This window comes from Danio rerio, chromosome 22, assembly GCF_052040795.2.
Source record: "Danio rerio strain M-AB ecotype USA chromosome 22, GRCz13ab, whole genome shotgun sequence".
Classification (NCBI taxonomy): Eukaryota; Metazoa; Chordata; class Actinopteri; order Cypriniformes; family Danionidae; genus Danio; species Danio rerio.
Genome location: NC_141042.1, coordinates 18460406 through 18480315, shown reverse-complemented (window position 1 = coordinate 18480315; position 19910 = coordinate 18460406). Strand labels below are relative to the sequence as shown.

General features: G+C 34.3%; 1 protein-coding gene across 4 annotated transcripts in view; it reads left to right on the top strand.

Annotated features, from left to right (window-relative positions):
- The window catches only part of ncanb (neurocan b), a 294059-nt gene that overhangs the window by 182304 nt on the left and 91845 nt on the right, over positions 1-19910 (top strand). The window lies entirely within an intron of this gene.

Sequence of the window (19910 nt, the reverse complement as noted above, 5' to 3'; positions counted from 1 at the left end):
AAGCAATAATTGATATCGCTTATTAAAGCAATAATCGGTATCAGATGAAAAAGCAATAATTGATATCGCTTATTAAAGCAATAATCGGTATCAGATGAAAAAGCAATAATCGTATCAGCTTATAAAAGCATTAATCGGTATATCATATGAAAGTAACAATTAGTATTGGCTTATATAAGCAGAAATCGGTATCAGCTTATATAGGGAATAATTGGTATATCTTATGAAAGAAATAATCGGTATTGGCTTATAAAAGCAATAATCGGTATCGGCTTAAATTGGCAATAATCAGTATATTTTATAAAAGCAAAAATCGGTATTGGCTTATATAATCAATAATCAGTATTGGCTTATATAAGCAACAATCGGTATATCTTATAAAAGCAATAACCGATAACGGCTTATATTGGCAAAAATCTGTATATCTTATTAAAGCAATAATCGGTATCGGCTTATATAGACAATAATCTGTATATCTTATGAAAGCAATAATCGGTATTGGCTTATATAGGCAATAATCTGTATATTTTATGAAAGCATTAATCGATATTGACTAATATAAGCAAAAATTGGTATCAGATAAAAAAGCAATAATCGATATCAGATGAAAAAGCAATAATTGGGTTAAGCTGATTAAAACAAGTATCGTTATTGCTGATAAAAGCAATAAACAGTATCAGATGGAAAAAGTAATAATCTGTATTAGTGGATTGAAGCAATAATCGGTAAAAGATGCAACAATATTTAATTTGATAAAAGCAATATGTATCAACTAATAAAAGCTCAAATCTGGTACAGCAGATAAAAGCAATAATCAGTACCCTACTAGAAGCTGAAGTTCATTGATGTACTTTGATGTTGGCTTGAGAAAGCATTTGATTTATGTCCTCTTTGTGCTTATGCGAGGATGAAAAGAAAACAGCCAGGTGGAACAGAAAGGTCATATTATCTTTACTGCTAATATTATGTTTGTTAGAAGTGTTAAATTGCAGTAGTGTAGTGCCCTAGTACTATCTATAATAATAAAAAATGCACTTGGACTCTATGTAAAAATGGCTTGCCATTATTGAAAATCTAATGCTAAAAAAGTATTTATAGTAAAACTGTGAGTCTGATCAAAAAAAATATATAGCAACAAACTAAAATGCAGAACACAGCTTTTGGCCAAATATGGGGCTTGTAGCATTAAAGCCCTAGAACAGGGGTCACCAATCTCGTTTCTGGAGGTACGGTACCCTGCAAGGTTTAGCTCTAACTTGCCTCAACACACCTGCCTGGGTGTTTCAAGTATACCTAGTAAGACCTTAATTAGTTTGTTAAGGTGTGTTTGATTAGGGTTGGAGCTCAAATTTGCAGGACACTGGACCTCCAGGAACAAGTTTGGTGATCCCTGCCCTAGAAGGAGATAGAAGACAAAATGATAATAATAATAATAATTAAAAAAAAAATAATAATAATAAATAAAAATAATAATAATAATAATAATATGTTTAAATAGTATGCTGGCTTTACCAGAGATGGGTTGCAGCTGGAAGGGCATCCGCTGCGTAAAACGTGCTGGATAAATTGGCTGTTCATTCCACTGTGGCGACCCCAGATTAATAAAGGGACTAAGCCAAAAAGAAAATGAATGAATGAATAGTATGCAGGCTTTCTCAAGCTAACATGATAATCAGTATTGACAAAGTGACAAAAAAAAACAAAACTGTTTGATAATAGTGATTTTGGCCAGTAAGTTTTCACAGATAAATATCTGAACTGCAACTAAACCCCTTTAATTTGTGGAAAACACAGTGATCAAAATTAAAGAAAGATTTCGGAAGGTTACAACAGTCTGTTCTTCTGTAATTTTTCCACACCCATCCTCTTTCACGGTTTACTGACAGTAGTGAGTTTAACTTTATTATTGAGGTTTCAATCAGGTTTAGATTAGGACTCTGGGCTGCCATTTCATCACTTCAATGTTTTCAGCTTTAAAGAACTGCTTTACCCAAGTATGAACATAATCGCTCAGAAGAGGAGTGACTCCATATTCATTGAGAACGTCTCAATTCCTCTTTAACTTCCAGATGCGTTTACACATAAACAACAGCAGCTTTACTCGAAGCCTCTTCAGAAACAAACCAGGCGACGTCAAATTATGTTCAGCAGGGCACAAGAGCCGAGACGAGTAGGAGACGCCACGTGAAAATGAAAGACAGAGGGAACAATAAGAGCTGTTGATGTGTAGCAGCCTGAAGCCTACAGCTTCAACCATTAACTGTGTGTCAGACTCTCCAGGCACTAACAATAGCACAGACAATCCTCTCTCCCTTTCTCTCCATCACTCTCTTACACTTGTTTTTTTTCTTCTTCCACATTTCAAATTCACAGAGAGATCGACTCTTGTGCCTTTCAACAAACTTTTTTTCATATCTCAGTTTTGTTTTAGCATCAGACCCATTAATAGGCACATTGAGTGTGAGATTTTTGAGTTATTTATGCAAATCTGAGGATGCGTGTGACTCTGAGAGGCTTTAATCTTTGAGGTACGTCAAGACGAGGATATTATTGGAACGCTGAGGTGTTCAATGTCAGGATTATTTTGGGATTTTGGTTGCTAGGATGAAGTTTAGTGCCTTTCAAGCTGAAACGTGACCTCAAATTGTAGGTTTTCGGTGTTTGAAGATTATGTGCCTGTAAGTGCTTTGAATTGTTTAGTTTTCATGTTTTTTTCTGTGTGTGTGGGGGTCTAAAAAAAGATTTCTAAAACCCTTGCAGGTGAAAATTGAGAACTGAAAGAACATCATGTTTTGACATGACGTCAGCACTTGTTTCTGTGATTCATTTGCACTTTCAGATTCTATAATCTCTTTCTGCGGGATTTTAAGATAGTTTCTGCTGTGTTTTTCGTGCGGTGCGATGTACCTTAAATTTTGACCTTTCTGAAATGCAATGGTGTAAGACATAGCTGTCTGCTTTTAGGGAAATGGCTGCTGTTATACTGCAGTTTACAGACTTAGGGTGCTTTCACACCTACACTTTTGTTTCGGAACGTGTCTCGTTTGCCCAGTTAGCGCGGTTCGATTGGCATATGTGAACAGGGCAATCGCGATCTGTTCCGCGCCAAAGTAATCTCTCCGAGATCGCTTGAATGAGGTGGTCTCGGCTCGATTGAAACGAACCCTGGAGCGGTTCAATTGCAGTGAGAAAGCGATCCGATCCGAGCGCGGTTATATCACAGTGTTTTATGGATATGTAATAGGCTTACGGCTATATGAAGAGAGAATTATGAGTAGGGCGGGAAGTTTCGCGAGTCTCCGGATGCCCGCAAACGAGTGATGATCTCCCGGTAATCTCGTGTCTCTCTCCCAGTCCTCAAATAGGCATCATCGCGCACCCTTCTCACCCCTCCCCACCGTGTCTCTCCTCAGACACGTCACGCGCGCGCACCCTGTCAATCACCACCAAACCACCACCTCTCCTGACAGCTGAGCGGGACGCTGCAAAATAAACCCTGTCACTCTGACCAATGTAAGGAGAGTTTACTTGCACGTGACTTATTTTAGCTCTTTTGGTCTGATTAGAAACTTTGCAGTGTGAAAGCGAACCGCTCCAAGAGCAAAGAGCAACAATGTAACAATTCTAATCTCTGTTTCGGAACAACTGAATCGATTCACAGGTGTGAAACCACCCTAAAATACAGTATTCAGTACATTAGTTTAGAAGTTTAAAAAACTAAAGTGACTAATTTAATTAGATCATTTTAGTTTGCTTAAATATGTGTTAAACTACTCAGAGGTTAAGTGGACAGTATTTATTTCTTGTTCAAATTAAATTAAATGTACAAAAATGTGAAAATGATATTATTATAGAGGTTGCAGTTGTTTTGTTCAATTGCAATACTGAAATTATTCATTATCTGCTCTAAAAAACCAACACAATCTCACGGCAATTTGTAACTTTTTCATTTAGTGGCTAATTCGTATGAATTCGTACGATCTAATTCGTACAATTTAGTACGATTTGCTTATCCCCCAATGACGGTTGGGGTTAGGGGTGGGGTCAGGTGCCATGCCTCCTTTTTAAAATCGTACCATTTCGTACGACTGAACTCGTACAAATTCGTACGAATTAGCCACTAAACTGGCAAAACAAAAAATACTTACGTTTTCTCGTGAGATCAGGCTGTAAAAAACATATAAGACATGAGCTAAAGGCGATCTATAACTGCAGTCGTACCTTTTCAAAAGGTACACCTTTGTACCTAAAATGTCCATATTAATACCTCAAGGGTACATATTAGTACCTAAAAATTTTAAGAGGAACACTTTTATTCTTTTTAGGTACTAATATGTACCCCTGAGGTATTAGTGTAGACCTTTTAGGTACAAATTTGTACCTTTCGAAAAGGTACCATGGCAGTGACAGATCGCATACCTCTATTTCTGGGAGTGTAGAGCATTTACGTAGCTCATAAACAATTTTTTTATATTAATAAAATGCTATATATTCTAAATGTTTATACAAAACTAATTTGTATACATTTTTTTATATTTAAATAGCATAATTATATATGACAACATTAAATATATACCATATAAATACCATATACCTCTTAAATTGCTAAAGTGTATTTAGGGACCAAGCACCTACTGTGCGTAGGTCCTATTGGTATTGCTTGGTTTTTTACTATTATTATTATTATTATTATTATTATTATTATTATAGCATTTTGTTAAACAAGTTTAAAGTTATAAAAAATAGTTCAGTGGAGTAAGTGTTGTAAGAAAATGTCACAAAAAAATTTCACACATAATTCAGTGTCACTTGCCGTTTGTGTGAAATTTACTAATAATTTTGGAGTTTAATTTGCTTTTATTCTACTGTCTCATGTAGCTTGTAAAAGTAAGTTACTTAAACCAGTTGCCTTAAACATAACAAGTTGACTTTACTTAAAATAATAAAAGTAAATCCAATGTAACTTGTAAAGGTTGCGCAAACCCTTGATAATGTCTCTGGGGGCCCCCTACATGTATGGGACCTTAGAATCATCCTACAACACCCCCCAAACCCCCACCCACCAGCACCTAAAGTTCGCTAAAGTTCAGATTTTCCAACTCTATTAATCGCATGCTACTTCTAAATGTGCAAAACGCTCAGTTTGTGTTGTTTTATTTGTGCGAATCGCACCACATTATGTCTATTTGTGTCTTTGCATTGACTTAACATGAAAATCACTCACACTTGACACTTTATCCGCGTCAAGTGTACCGTATACGCACCATTACTAGCAGAGCTGTGATAAAAACTAAACACTATTGGCTGTTTTTGGGAGAAAAAAAATGGAGGAGCTACTGTATGCTCCGTCCTGTTTTCATGTTTAAGTTTAAATTACGTCACACATCAAACAAAAAATACACATTTTATAGCCCCTTTAATTGTAATTAAATTCTAATTAATGTAATAATAACATTTCTAGTCAGTTTATCTTGAATTTCATGAGTCATTAATAAGAATCTTTCCTTGATATGATTCAGATTCACAAGATTCTGATTGACTAATTACGACACAGAATTCAACAAAATAAATCCTACAAACTTTCTCTGCCCATTTTCTAAGTGCTATAAGGGTTCATTCAGCTGCATTCGGAGTTACGTCATTCCTCCGGTGGTAAACGGCAACTCCAGGCTTCCTCAGCGTCATTCTTCCAGTGGCATTAAATCACTCTGTCTTTCTGTGCCAGTAGATTGCGGTTCTCCTCAGGGAAGCAGAGTTATATCTGTGTCGAGGTGCAAACTCAGCTTTACCTCCACTGTAATTGCAAACTCACATTCGCTGGCGATTTGACCTCTGAGACTTAAAGCATGATGTCATTGCAGGAAGCGCCATAAACAGATTTAGAGATGTGAAAATGTGTGATTGGCTGTGCATTTCCTTGCGCTTGTTTGTGTTGTGACTAATTGTGGCGTTTAATTCACTTAATGACGCACCACCCACAGCGAGTCTATTCTCTGCAGTGGCTGCTGGGAAGGGATTTGGAGAAACAGTGATGGCTGAAATGTGAAGTAATGTTGATTTAGTAATATGCTTGGATTTGTGGACAATCATGTGTAGTTTCCATTATACATACAGTAGATGCTATGGCATATGAAAGTTTTATTGTTCAGTTATTCTCTTCACATTTTAGAACTGAGAATTGCCCAATTCTGACATTGTCTTGCAATTCTGACTTAATTTATAGCAATTTTACCAAGTTAACATCGTGCATCGTACAGTTTAACATCGTACAGTTCTGATTTTTAAAATAAGAATTGAATAATAATTCTAAAAGCTTACAGGCTCTAATTTTTATTGTGTTTCTTGCAGTTTAAAAGAGAAACATCAAATTTGGGATATGCAAAATAAGAACTTCCAGATATAAACTCACAATTCAGGGTAAATCTAGGAATTTTGCAATATAAACAACAAAAGCTTAAATTCTGAATTAAACTTTTTCAGTTCTGATGTCATTTTTGACAATTGAATTTATTTCCTAAAATTTTGAGTTTATATCTCGAAATTTAAACCTTTTCTTACAAACCTAAGTTACAATTCTTTCACTGTTTCTTAAACAACACACAACACAATAATATTCTAGCAACAAGCAATTTGACTGTAATAAATCATATAAAATAACAATAAAATTTACGGTAAGATATAAACTGAACTGCAAGAAATACAGTCAGAAAGAGAGAAATTAACTCAGATTTGCAAAAATAAAGTCAGAATTGAAAATAAAAGCTTATAAACCAACAAACGCAACAAATACAGCCACAATTCTTTAAAAGAAAAGTCAGAATAGCATTACAAACTCACCATTACAAGATATAAACTCAAAATTGCAGCATGAAGCCTATCAACTCACAATTTTGAGAAATATAATTGGACTTATTTACTCAGAATTCTGCAACAAAGTCAAAGACTATAGAATATACAAGACGTGGCACTTGTATAGTTTTGAAGGGGGTAAAGTGTAGCAGTCAATATGGCCACTAGCAAAGTAAGCCTTGCCTTCAAATAAAAGAGCCATCATCAATCTCTATAGACTGACAAATCTCTGGGGACAGATGTGTGTTTTTATGGCAGTTTCTGCAGCTTCATTGTTATGAACCACCTGGTGTCAGTAAACATGCTAGAATCTCATACTTGCGTCACAGACATGGAAAGATATCTACATAACGCTTGAAATCTCTACTTTAAAATGAACCATTTACACTTTAAAACAAATGTTCTCTGGTTTTGTAATCTATGTGAAAACAAACACAATGTAAAATCTGTACATCTGACTTTGTGATTGTCATTCAAACGGAAATCACATGACGACAACCACTTGACCGCCCACAAACCTGTAAACAAAGAGGTTGGGAGAATTGCTTCATTATACCGGTGCGAATGAACACGGCATAATTCAGAGGATGATTCTCTGTCAAAAATAAGCTATTAATTCTTTTGGTAGTTGCATATTTTGATTGGCAAGTTGACGTCTGATTGCGTACTTCAGAAACAGCCATATAGGAGGTTGTTGTTATGGTTTCCTTTCCCTTAAAGTGTGCATGCAAATTTGTTTGGGCACTCAGAAAAAGTTTTTTTTTTTTTTGGCATAATTTAGTTTAAAATAAAAATACAGAAAGGACTTGCTAAACTTCAGGTGGTGATAGGAGTGGACACAAGGTGCAGTAGGTATAACTGAACACTCTGTTCTCTCTGAGAGATTTGTTTGGTCAGTCCAGCCACTATAATTTTCAGTCTATTGTTTTCAAGTGTGAAAATCTCAGAGGGGTATGATTGGATCTCGCTGAGATGAAGTCTTCAAGTATTTCTTTCTTAACAAGGACCTCAGCGTGGCTTCTTGAACAGCTTGTTTATGAGAGAATATACGCTTAAGGGTCGAGGCAGTGAAGCGCTGTATTAGTATTTATTTTCTCCAAGACTGTCCCTCATGAACTGTGTTTTTGAGATCTGCCGTCTCATATTTTAATGGCTCAGCTTTGGAGCTTAGTAGCCGCATTTCTTTTTTAACAATCAAAATTAGGGAACAATTTTCTCATATGTAAAGTAATATTCATTGTTCAAATTTTAAAGAGATTTTACTGATGATTATGCTACAGGATACTAGTGTTATACAAAATAACAAATGAGCTGCAAAAAACTGAGAAAGAGTCTCTTTCACAGTTGACTAACTGTAGTGGGTTTACCTTTATTGCCAATGATTTCAATCAGGTTTAGATCAGGACTCTGGGCTGTCATTCTATTATTTTAATGTTTTCAGCTTTGAGGAACTGCTTTACCCATTTCAAGAAAACATGGCTACTTATCTTTGATGATCAATGAACACAGGGAACAAGCTTCTCGTTGCTAATGCAGCTTCTGATTCAGTAAATATTTGAATTCACTCTCTCATGTAGCTTTATAAGAGGCCCAACTCCTGCTGCAGAAAACCCTACCAAACCAGGACACCTCAAATGTTGCATTAAGTCTGAATTCAATTTAATAAAGAACATGATGTTTCCTATCAGAACCAATTAAATCAAACTCGTTTCATCCAGTTCTTCTTTCACACAACATGAATGCGTACAATATGTTGCTTTGGTATGTTTTGTTGCATGTTTCAGATGGCAAATCTACTAGAGGGCACTATCTATTTCTTTAAATATGAAATATGTTACTTAGGCTCTGAAGGTTTTAGATGAACATCCTTCTTGTACATGTCCATGAGAAGGCGGGGCTTGTCGCAGATCACCTGACCAGCAAACCACTGACCAAACCCCTTCACGAAAGCCAACCGATATTGTTTTCAAAAGCAAACGTAACAGAAAAGTGCACCACGATCACATAGTTTACCTTGATTTTACATTACTTTTATGTCTCTTGCGTCACTGTGCTTCATCAGACTCAAACTTGAGCACTCCGCAAGTGCTCTGTATAAAGTGAGCTACCAACCAAGCAAACAAGGCAAACATATTCGATTACATAGTTTAGACACTGTTAACATTAATTATATCTTTTATTTGGTGTTAATAAAAATAATCCTTTATTTGTTGATAATATGTTCTGTAAATATAATTAGTGCAAAATGGAACAAAAGTTTTAGGTGTTATACTGCCCTCTAGTGTTTATTTTACTTAGAAATTGCAGTCAAAAGTGGGTTGAAGTACGTTTTTGCGGTTTCACAAACATTTTTAGCATGCATCTTTATTGCTTTGACTCCTGTTAGGACAACTTCAAATAGAAATAAGTAGTGGCCTTTACATTTATGAAATTGTGTATTCTCCACAATTTTGTTCTCCATTGGATACGCTAGCTTGTTATCTTTGTTTCAGTGTAGCCTGTTTGCTAAATCTAAGGGTTTGCTCTAGACATGGGAGTTTCTTAGAATGATGATTCGTGAGGATTTGATTCATAAAAAAGTTAAGCAAATTAGATTCTGGCTGAAAAAAGTTATAAACAGGCACTTGATGCACCGAAAGCTCTTTTTAATCAAGCATTTATGAAGATAAATTGACTGTTATCCACTTATATAGTTTGTGGTGTTAATAGTGTAAGCAATGCTTTCCGGTGGGCTTCGTTTGGGGTCCGCTGAGACCACAAACAGCGTGTGGACGTTAGTGAGAGAGAGTCTCAGAGAAATGGAAAGAGACGGAATTGGGGAAGAAGTAACTATTTTAAGCTTGCTGTGTAATTAATCATAAGGCAACGCCATGAAATGAAAAAGCTTTTAACTGCCATTGTCTTGTCCTTATTTTTTGCTTTTGTTGTTGGCTTGGCTTTTTTTGCATTGGCTTTTTTGTGTGCTCATTTACAACATAAAAAGACAGCCAAGTCTTAAGTTTGGTCACTTCAGGTATTTTCACTGATCAGATCACTATTCAGAATATTTTCAGCTGTGAAATAGTTCCTATTTCCAATATAATGTCTGTGATTATGCTATCTATCTATCTATCTATCTATCTATCTATCTATCTATCTATCTATCTATCTATCTATCTATCTATCTATCTATCTATCTATCTATCTATCTATCTATCTATCTATCTATCTATCTATCTATCTATCTATCTATCTATCTATCTATCTATCTATCTATCTATCTATCTATCTATCTATCTATCTATCTATTGATCGATCCATCAACCGACCAACCTATTGTTGTTGATGTAGTATAATAATTTTATTTTGGATAATTTTATTTTATTTGAATTATATTCATTTGAGTGTTGTTTTTATTCATTGTCACTTTCCATGTTTATTTAATAAATGGGAAAAAGCAATAATAATAAGAGCATAATATTTTTTGTTTGTTTTTAATCATTGTTTTTAAGCATTTCATTATTTTGTCACTTTTTTCCATTATTATTATTATTGTTGTTGTTGTATAATAAGCTTATTTTTGATAATAACATTATATTTTTATTTAATTATTTAACAAATATGTATTTGGTATTTAAAAAGTACCCTCATAAACATTAAAGACAGGAGATTCTTGTTTCATCATATTGATTTAGAGTAAAGTAAAAATCATAAAGTAATTTGTCAGACTGATGAAAATTAAAAACAAAAACAAATGCAATAGCACATGTCAAAAACATCTGTGAAAGACAATGAATCTAGTGTTTATCCTTTTAAGTGTACGATCACACCAGTGTGACATCATCAGTTGCTTAAATCAAATCTGATTTCCCACCAAAACTCATAGAAGGAGCCACGCAGTGATTATGAATCACAATTTATCATCGTTTTCTAACAAACAAACAAAATTTAGGCTTTAATTAATTATCATGTGAGTATTGTTTTTATTCTTTGTCACTTTTTTCTGACAGAAAAGTCTTTATTATGACTAATTATTATGATATTTATATTTTATGGTCATTTTCATTTATTTTTATTTATTTATATTTTTATTTACAGAAACCATCATAATAGTTAAAACATAATAATATTATGTATTTTTTAATAATTTCTTTTTTGTCACTTTTTTGTTTTTATTATTACAAATACTAATATTATTTTTCCATTATTATTATTTTGTGTTACTTTAATTTCTTTTTAATAATTTAGAATTTTTGTAACTTTTTTAATAATAACATTTTACAGTATAGATGTATGAGTATGAATGATAAAAGAAAACAAGGTCAAATACTTACTGATGTATTAAAAATCCGCATTAGTCCTTCAATCATCTGATGTAAACAATGCATTAACACTGATCTGCTGATCCTCCACTGCATCCAAATTTACTTTATTATTAACTTCCATCTAACACCAAATACCAAATTTGCCCGTAAGCATCTTACTTTGACTAAACTCTTATTATAATTCCATTCAGGATGCATAACGCTTACACATGTGTCCTGAATAAGCATTCTCATTTACTCCTCCTGAAGAATTTTCACATTATCCTCAGCTTAGGGATCTGTTCTCCTCCGGGACCTGCAGAAAATGGCCTACGTTGTGACTAATTGTTTGGAACCCGAATATCTTTTTTTCCCCTAGCTAAGCGTCGAGAGCTCTCCATGCTCTCTGAAAGCGATCCGTTTGACGGGATTTGGGATGAAGACGCTCTGGAGTGTCGCTGAAGGGCTCATTTCATCACCGTCATGACGAAGAGTCCTTGAACTCTGGCGCAAGCTTCGGTTATTAAAACTCAAAGCAGAGTTCCAGGGGTTTAAAAAGTATGTCAAAAATTATACTAAAGTGAAAGTGCAGATACTCAGTAGCAGTTTTACAGAGTTAAAGGTACAAGTATCTGGCAAAAAAGGCACTTAGGGTTAAGTAAACCAAATAATGTACAGCTTAAAATTGGACTTGAGATTAAAAAGAACCTTTGCAAAAATTAAAATGAGACAGGAGATTCTAGTTTCATCGTATTGATTCATCCTGTACTGCAAAGTAAATATCATAATTTGTCAGACAGATGAAAGCAAAATGACATGCAATGGCAAAGGTCAAAAACACCCACGAAAGACAGTAAATCTAGTGTTTAACTGATTTCAAGTACAATCACACCAGTGTGATTAGAATATTCACCACGCATGTCATCAACTGCTAAAACAAAGCAAAAACAAATGCAATAATAAAGGTCAAAAACATCTGGAAACACAACAAATCTAGTGTTTAATCCTTTGAAGTGTACGATCACACCAGTGTCACGACATCAATTGCTTAAATCAAATCTTATTCCCCACGATAGCACATAGTAGTAGTAGTAGTAGTAAACTTTATTGTCCTTGACAGGAAATTTGTTATGGGCATCACCATATTGCTGCAGACATTCTGTAAAGCAAGCAATAAAAAACAATAAAAAATACAGCAGTTACAAAATTTATAATGCTAGTTAAGATTGACTCATGTAAAAAAAAAAAAACCCTGAAACATGTGGATTTTACCAAAGGGAAGCAGTTTATAATGTGAAAACAAAAAATTAGTTGGATCGTTCACAATCCTTTCCACTTGATTGAAGACACAATTCTCATAAAAAACTTGAGGATTAAAATATTCATCGTGCCCAACAATTTTTCATGCATTCCATATGGAGTTTGCATTTAGGTGAACTGAATAAACTAAATTGGCAGTAGTGTGTGTGAGAATGAGAGAGTGTATGGGTGTTTCCCAGAACAGGATTGCAGCTGGAAGAGCATAAAACATATTCAGGAGTAGTTGGGGATTCGTTCCGCGGTGGTGACCCCTGAAAAATAAGGCACTAAGCCGAATGAAAATGAATGAATGAATGTATTTTTTTGTTTATTCATTATTTAATTCAAGTTTATTTTTTTGTTTATTCATTGTCACTTTTAACTGACCGAAACTGCCTTCATTATGACTTTATTTTTATTTTACGTCTATTTTCATTGTAACATTTTATTTACAAAAACTGTCATAATGGTAAAAACATGACAATAATTTATAAACAAAATAATAATTATTTAATAAACAATAATTTATTACTTTTTTTTTACTTTTTGTTGTTCATCATCATTATTATTTTTATTATTATTATTATTATTATTATTATTATTATTATTATTATTATTATTATTATTATTAATATTATTATTATTATTATTATTACTAATGCAAACATATATAAAATACAATGCAAACATATGCTGGAATAGTTGATGGTTCGTTCTGCTGTGGCAACCCCTGATAAATAAGAGACTAAGCCAAAGGAAAATTAATGAATGAATGTAAAATAACTTTGTTTTTGACAATAATTTTATTGTTTTAATGAATATTATAGAATATTGTTTTTATTAAATATCACTTTTAACTAACTGAAACTGCCTTTATTATGACTTTTGTTTTTTAATTTTATAGTTATTTTTAAAGTAACATTTTGTTTACAGTAAGTCATAATAGTAAAAACATAATAATAACTTATAAACAATATAATATTAATAAAAAAATAATAATGTATTATTTTGTCACTTTTTTGTTATTATTATTATTAGTAGTAGTATTAATACAAAACATATATACAATACAATACAAATATATGCTGGAATAGTTTGTGGTTCATTCCACTGTGGCGACCTCTGATAAATCAGAGACTACGTGGAAGGAAAATGAATGAATAAATGAACACAAACAGATATGAATAGAATCTGATGACATCAGTAATTGCAAATCAGCACATGACATGAAACCTAGCGTCTTGATCTTAGCTACTTTCAATTGAAAATCGAAATTTACAATCTGCTTACTAAGTGTGATGTCATGACGTATTACAGATAAAAGTGAAAACAAATGGAATTAATGCCCGCTCACTGTGCACATTTGTAATACTATTGAGAATCACGAGCGTAATGTTTACATCCATGTCTAATCTCAGAATTATCTTTTATAAATGGGTAAATATTGGTGTCTGGGATACTGAGACTGTCGTGAACGCCATGCATTTGTAAAAGGTTCCTTTTAATGTGTGAGATGACTAAAGAGTGGACATAAAATGGAACGAGTAGAGGCTTGGACCTGAAAAACAGTTCTCCATACTTCACAACTGAACGAGCGGATAAAACAAATGCTTCTCTGAGCCATGGAGGGAATATTTTCCTTTTTTTTTCCGCCGCTAAGAAGCCACAGATGTCACAGACTTGTCAATCTCAGCCATGAGAAGGGGCTTTCGGCTGTCTGATGTCTTTGAACAATTGAGTCCTTAATGCGAAACTTTTAAGCGCATGACTTTCAGATTTTGTCCTTCACAGTGTTTGTTGTAAATATGTGGGTTTTTATGCGGCTTTAGTTACATTAGTGATTTTGCAGCATGAGCGGGGCCTTGAAGAAGTTTCAGAAATGAATAATTTATATATAAAAGGAACCGATGGATGATTACTCATCTTCAACTGGCATTGGATATGTTTTGATGTTTGTCGTCAACTGCTGTTAAAATAAAAACAGTACATGTTGTGTTGTCAATTTCCTGGTGTCAATCAGAGCAGGTTTCTTGGTTTGTATTATGATCACTTATAATATATAGGATAAAGAAATTACCATTTTTATTTACAAATGAAGAGTTCAGATGCAAAAGCTTATAAGTGCCATCTAAAATTATCTTTTACAATTAGTATTTTTTTTTCAGGCTTCTGTATGGAGGTTCAGTTATTTAACTTTTTTGTAAATTTTAATGTGAATTAAAAGAACATAAACATAGGCTAAGAAAATACTTATTGAAGAAAATTTTAGATGGCAATATTTTGTTTTATTCATTTTATTTATTATATTTATTTTATTTACTTTATTTTTTATGTTTTTATTGTATTTTAATTTTTACATTTTTATATTTAATGTTTTATTGTAATTTTTACTTTTTGTATTTTTTTATTTTGTGTTTTTTCTTTTTTTTACTGTATTTTTAATTTAATTCGATTTTTATTCTTTTTATTTTATTTTAGGCATTCCGTTCCCCTGATAAGACGGGAAATAAGTACAAATACAAATAAGTAAAAAATATTTTATTATATTTTAATATTATATTTTAATATTTATATTTTAGTATATATTTTTCAGGTTTTTATAGTATTTTTAAAATTTTATTTATTTAATTTTTTTAATTTTATGTTTGTATTGTATTTTTATTATATGTTTTATAATTTTTACTGTATTTTTATTTTATTTTTCATTGTGTTTTTGTTGCATTTTTTTAATTTAATAATTTATTTTATTTTTTACTTATTTTTGTTTTATTTTTATATTTTATGTTTTTATTGCAATTTTATCTTATTTTAATTGATTTTTTATTTTATTTTTAATAGATTTTTTATTTCATGTTTTTATTGTATTTTTTTATTTTATTTAAGTTAATTTTTTATGTTTTATTTATTCTTTTTTGTACTTTATTATATTTTTACAGTATTTTTTATTTATGTTTTTATTGTATTTTTTATTTTATTTAAACTTTTTAAATATATATTTTATTTTATTTTATTTTATTTTATTTTTGGTTGTTTCGTTCCCTTAATAAAACAGGAAATAAGCCAAAGAAATAAAAGTAATTTTATTGTAAATTTAATTTTATTTTTTCTTTTATATTTTTATTGTCATTTTTATTTTATTTTATCGTATTTTTTATTTATTTATTTTTTTTTTAAGTTTTTCTTTTTTACTGTATTTTTTTTTTTTATATTTTTTTACTGTATTCTTTTTATTTTGTTTTATTTTAGTTTAGGCATTTCATTCCCCTGATAAAACAGGAAATAAGCCAAAGAGAAAAAAAAATATTCATAAACCAGCCTGAATCAGCATGCCATTTTCATTAAAGCAAATTGAGTTGAATGCTGTCAGTGAATACAAACATACACAAAACAAATGCAAATGTACATACAGTAAGTGCAGAAAACAACCTCAAACCAAGCCTTTAATCTGCTGTCATACTTCACTCTTGTATCTTTCTGTGTGTACTTTTGGTTTCTTTAGGGATTGCGTGCCTCTGCCAGAAGAGCGAAATAAAACAAGCTGTCAAAACAGACAAGAAACAAAGTATAGTTAATTTCTGTGGAAGAGCTCCCAAGGCCTGTAACAAAGTAAAAACCCGATAAGATGTGGGAAGTCGAACACGCACGTTGCGACCGCGTTGCGATTTATCTCCCCTGCTGTAAATAATTGTGTGTTGGGAATTATACTGGAGGAGACGTGGTGTGTTTGATGCTCTGTCAGATTGCGTCTCGTGGCTGGAAACAGATTATAAAGCAGCACTTAATCAATTTTCGGTGCGAGTCAAACGCCTGCGTCCTTGTGAAAGTTGCCTGTCCGTAAGTTGATATAATTATGACTTAATCTGTGAAAATTTCCATTCGTCACCACACCCCCAAAACATTTCACCGGACAGGTTTTTCAAGAGTCGTAGCTCACAGAAATAAAGCGTGTTTATGACCCGAGAACGGTATGGTAATGTGTCATAAAAATAGAGGAAAGTTGTGTGCCGCTACTGTAGGCGATGATCAGATAATTTATGAAGGCCGGGGATCATCAGAGGCGGACATGGCGAATCGCATTGTCCTTCCCTGTGGAGCATCCGTCATGATGAACAGGGGATGACTTTAAACTTTCTCTAATCTCTCACCTTGTTGAAAGTCACACGTTTAAGCTCCTGTGTGTTTATAAGCAGGAAAGTGGAAGCTGCCTGCTTATGAATGTGGCCCAAATTTCTTTGTCAAAACTGGTTGCTCTGAGCCACATGGAAATGAACAAACTGACATTTGACATTCATCTTTATTCTGAGGTTAAACTATACGTTGCTATTCCAAGTAGGGTTGTCTAGTCCTGCAGATTTGAGCTCAAACACACCTAAAATACTTTAGTGAATTTTAAAAGCTTGACTATTGTTGTTTGTTTAAAGTGCAAGTGAATCGGAAGTTGCTGAGTTGTGTGTTGCTCTACCCGAAACTTAATATTGAGTAGGGGGCAGGGCTTTCTTTTTGTGCATCATTGCCTTGTAGAAAACTGTGAAAAGGGGTGTGGTTCAAATGTTTTGTTGCTGAAACTGTCAAACTGACGACATCTGAAAAGGACCATTCATTTTCTTTTCGGCTTAGTCCCTTTATTATTCAGGGCGGAATGAACCTTCAACTCATCCAGAATATGTTTTACACAACGGATGCCCTTCCAGCTGCAACTCATCACTGGGAAACACCCGTACACTCTCATTTACACTCATACACTACACAGAGTTTTAGCTAAACAAATTCACCTATAACGCAAGTCTTTGGACTTGTGGGAGAAACCAGAGCACCCATGCCAACACGGGGAGAACATATGGATTAACTTGCACAGATTAATTGTTGACCTAAAGAATAACAATGTGCGCTAGCAGAGTGTTTATCTCACACAGACTTTAATAAGTATCGCTGCTAAACTCTGCAGGAAAGTTGACCTCTGGGAATAGGTTTGGATACATCTATTTGGGAGGCTGTTTCCCAACAATAGTTTGATCAATTGAAACAAAACTTGAGACCCTTCATCAGAGCTACAATCTGAAGGGATGTACCAATTTTAGAAGCAGTGCCTTCTATTGGTCATGTGCTAATTAGCTTTGACGAATTTGCCAGATTATTCAACCATTCATTTTTTTTCGGCTTAGTCCTTTTATTAATCTGGAGTCCAGAGTGGAATGAACCTCTAACTCTTCGAGCATATGTTTTACACAGCGGATGCCCTTCCAGCTACAACCCTTCTCTGAGAAACACCCATACACTCTCTTTCACACGCATACACTAGGGACAAATTTAGCTTACCCAATTCTCCCTATAGCGCATGTCTTTGGACTTGTGTGGGAAACTGGAGCACCAGGAGGAAACCCATGCCAACACGGGGAGAACAATCAATAGTTTGATCAATTGAAAGAAAACTTGGGACCCTTCATCAGAGCTACAATCTGAATGGATGTACCAGTTTTAAAAGCAGTGACATCTATCGGTCATGTGCTAATAAGATCTGAAGTATTTGCCAGATTATCATTATTACAAAACATTTACTGTTGATTATTATTTTATATTTTTAAACAGTTTAAAATAGTACACTTTGAATTGACCTCTAAACCTCAGTGCCTATCTTTTAGTTAACATTTTTTATATATTTAGGGACCGAGCACCGAAACGGTGCGTAGACCCTATTGGAATTGCTCCGTTTATTATTCTTCTTCTTCTTCTTCTTCTTCTTCTTCTTCTTCCGCGGAATGCCCGAAAACTCACGCAACTTTGCACACGCCTCAGAAGTGGCGAAAATTTACGTTTGTTATGGGCTTCGGAAGTGGGCGTGGCAAAATGACTCGACAGCGCCACCTAGAAAAATTAAACGGACGAGCCCCCGATCCACGAATCACGCACATGCACGAAAATTAGCACACACCTCAAACATGCCAAAACATACGAAAAAGTCTCTTGGAGCCATATCTCAAACCCAACAGGAAGTCGGATATTTTTAACTTCCTGCGGCGAAAAAGTGGCGTTTCCAGGCGTTGTATTTTAACGAACTCCTCCTAGGGATTTTATCCGATCGACACCAAAATTGGGTTTTGTCATCTAAAGGCCTTGGCGATGTTAAATTGCGAAGCTTTAGAGTTTTCATCGATGGGCGTGTCCGTGGCGGCCTCGCAAACTTTGACGATTCGCCACAAAAGAGGAACTCGTTATAACTCAGGCATGCATTATCCAATCTGCCTTAAAATTCACACGCTTGATAAGCGTCCTGACCTGAACACATTTACATGCCAATATCCAGATATAGTTATAGCGCCACCTGCTGGCCACAGAAAATGACATGATTTACGGAGTTACAAACTCCTCCCACAAATTTTATCGTATCAACACCAAAATTGAGTGGTGTTATCTGAAAGCTCTAGCGATGATATATTGTGAAGATCTAGAGTTTTCGCAGAGGGGCGTGTCCATGGCGGTATGACAAACCTCAACGCTTCGCCATGGAACAGGAAGTCCTTATAACACAACCACACAATGTCCGATCAGCCTGAAACTTCACATGGTTGATAAACGTCATCTCTTGAACACATCCACATAACAATATTGAAGTGGGCGTGGCAAAATGACTCGACAGCGCCACCTAGAAAAATTAAACGGACGAGCCCCCGATCTACGAATCACGCACATGCACAAAAATTGGCACACACCTCAAACATGGCAAAAAATATGAAAAAGTCTCTTGGAGCTATATCTCAAACCCAACAGGAAGTCGGATATTTTTAACTTCCTGTGGCGAAAAAGTGGCGCTTTTGCCATTTTCAGACGTTGTATTTTAACGAACTCCTCCTAGGGATTTTATCTGATAAACACCAAAATTAGGTTTTGTCATCTTAAAGCCTTGGTGATGTTAAATTGCGAAGCTTTAGAGTTTTCATCGATGGGCGTGTCCGTGGCGGCCTCGCAAACTTTGATGATTCGCCACAAAACAGGAAGTCTTTATAACTCTGGCATGCAATATTCGATTTGCCTCAAAATTTACACATTTAATAACATGTTTGACACTGTAACAAACTCCTCCCACAAACTTTCCCGTATCAGCACCAAAATAGAGTGGTGTCATCTGAAAGCTCTAGCGATGATATATTGTGAAGATCTAGAGTTTTCGCAGAGGGGCGTGTCTGTGGTGGCATGACAAACCTCAACGCTTCGCCATGGAACAGGAATTTCTTATAACTCAACCACACAATGTCTGATCTGCCTGAAACTTCACATGATTGATAAAAGTCCTCTCCTGAACACATTTACATAACAATACTGAGTCAGTCATAGCGCCACCTGCTGGCAGAATGTAGTTTGTCTTAAAACACAATCTCCACACAATCTCTGATCTGCCTGAAACTTCACATGGTTGATAAAAGTCCGCTCCTGAACACATCCACATAACAATATTGAGTCAGCCATAACGCCACCTGCTGGCAG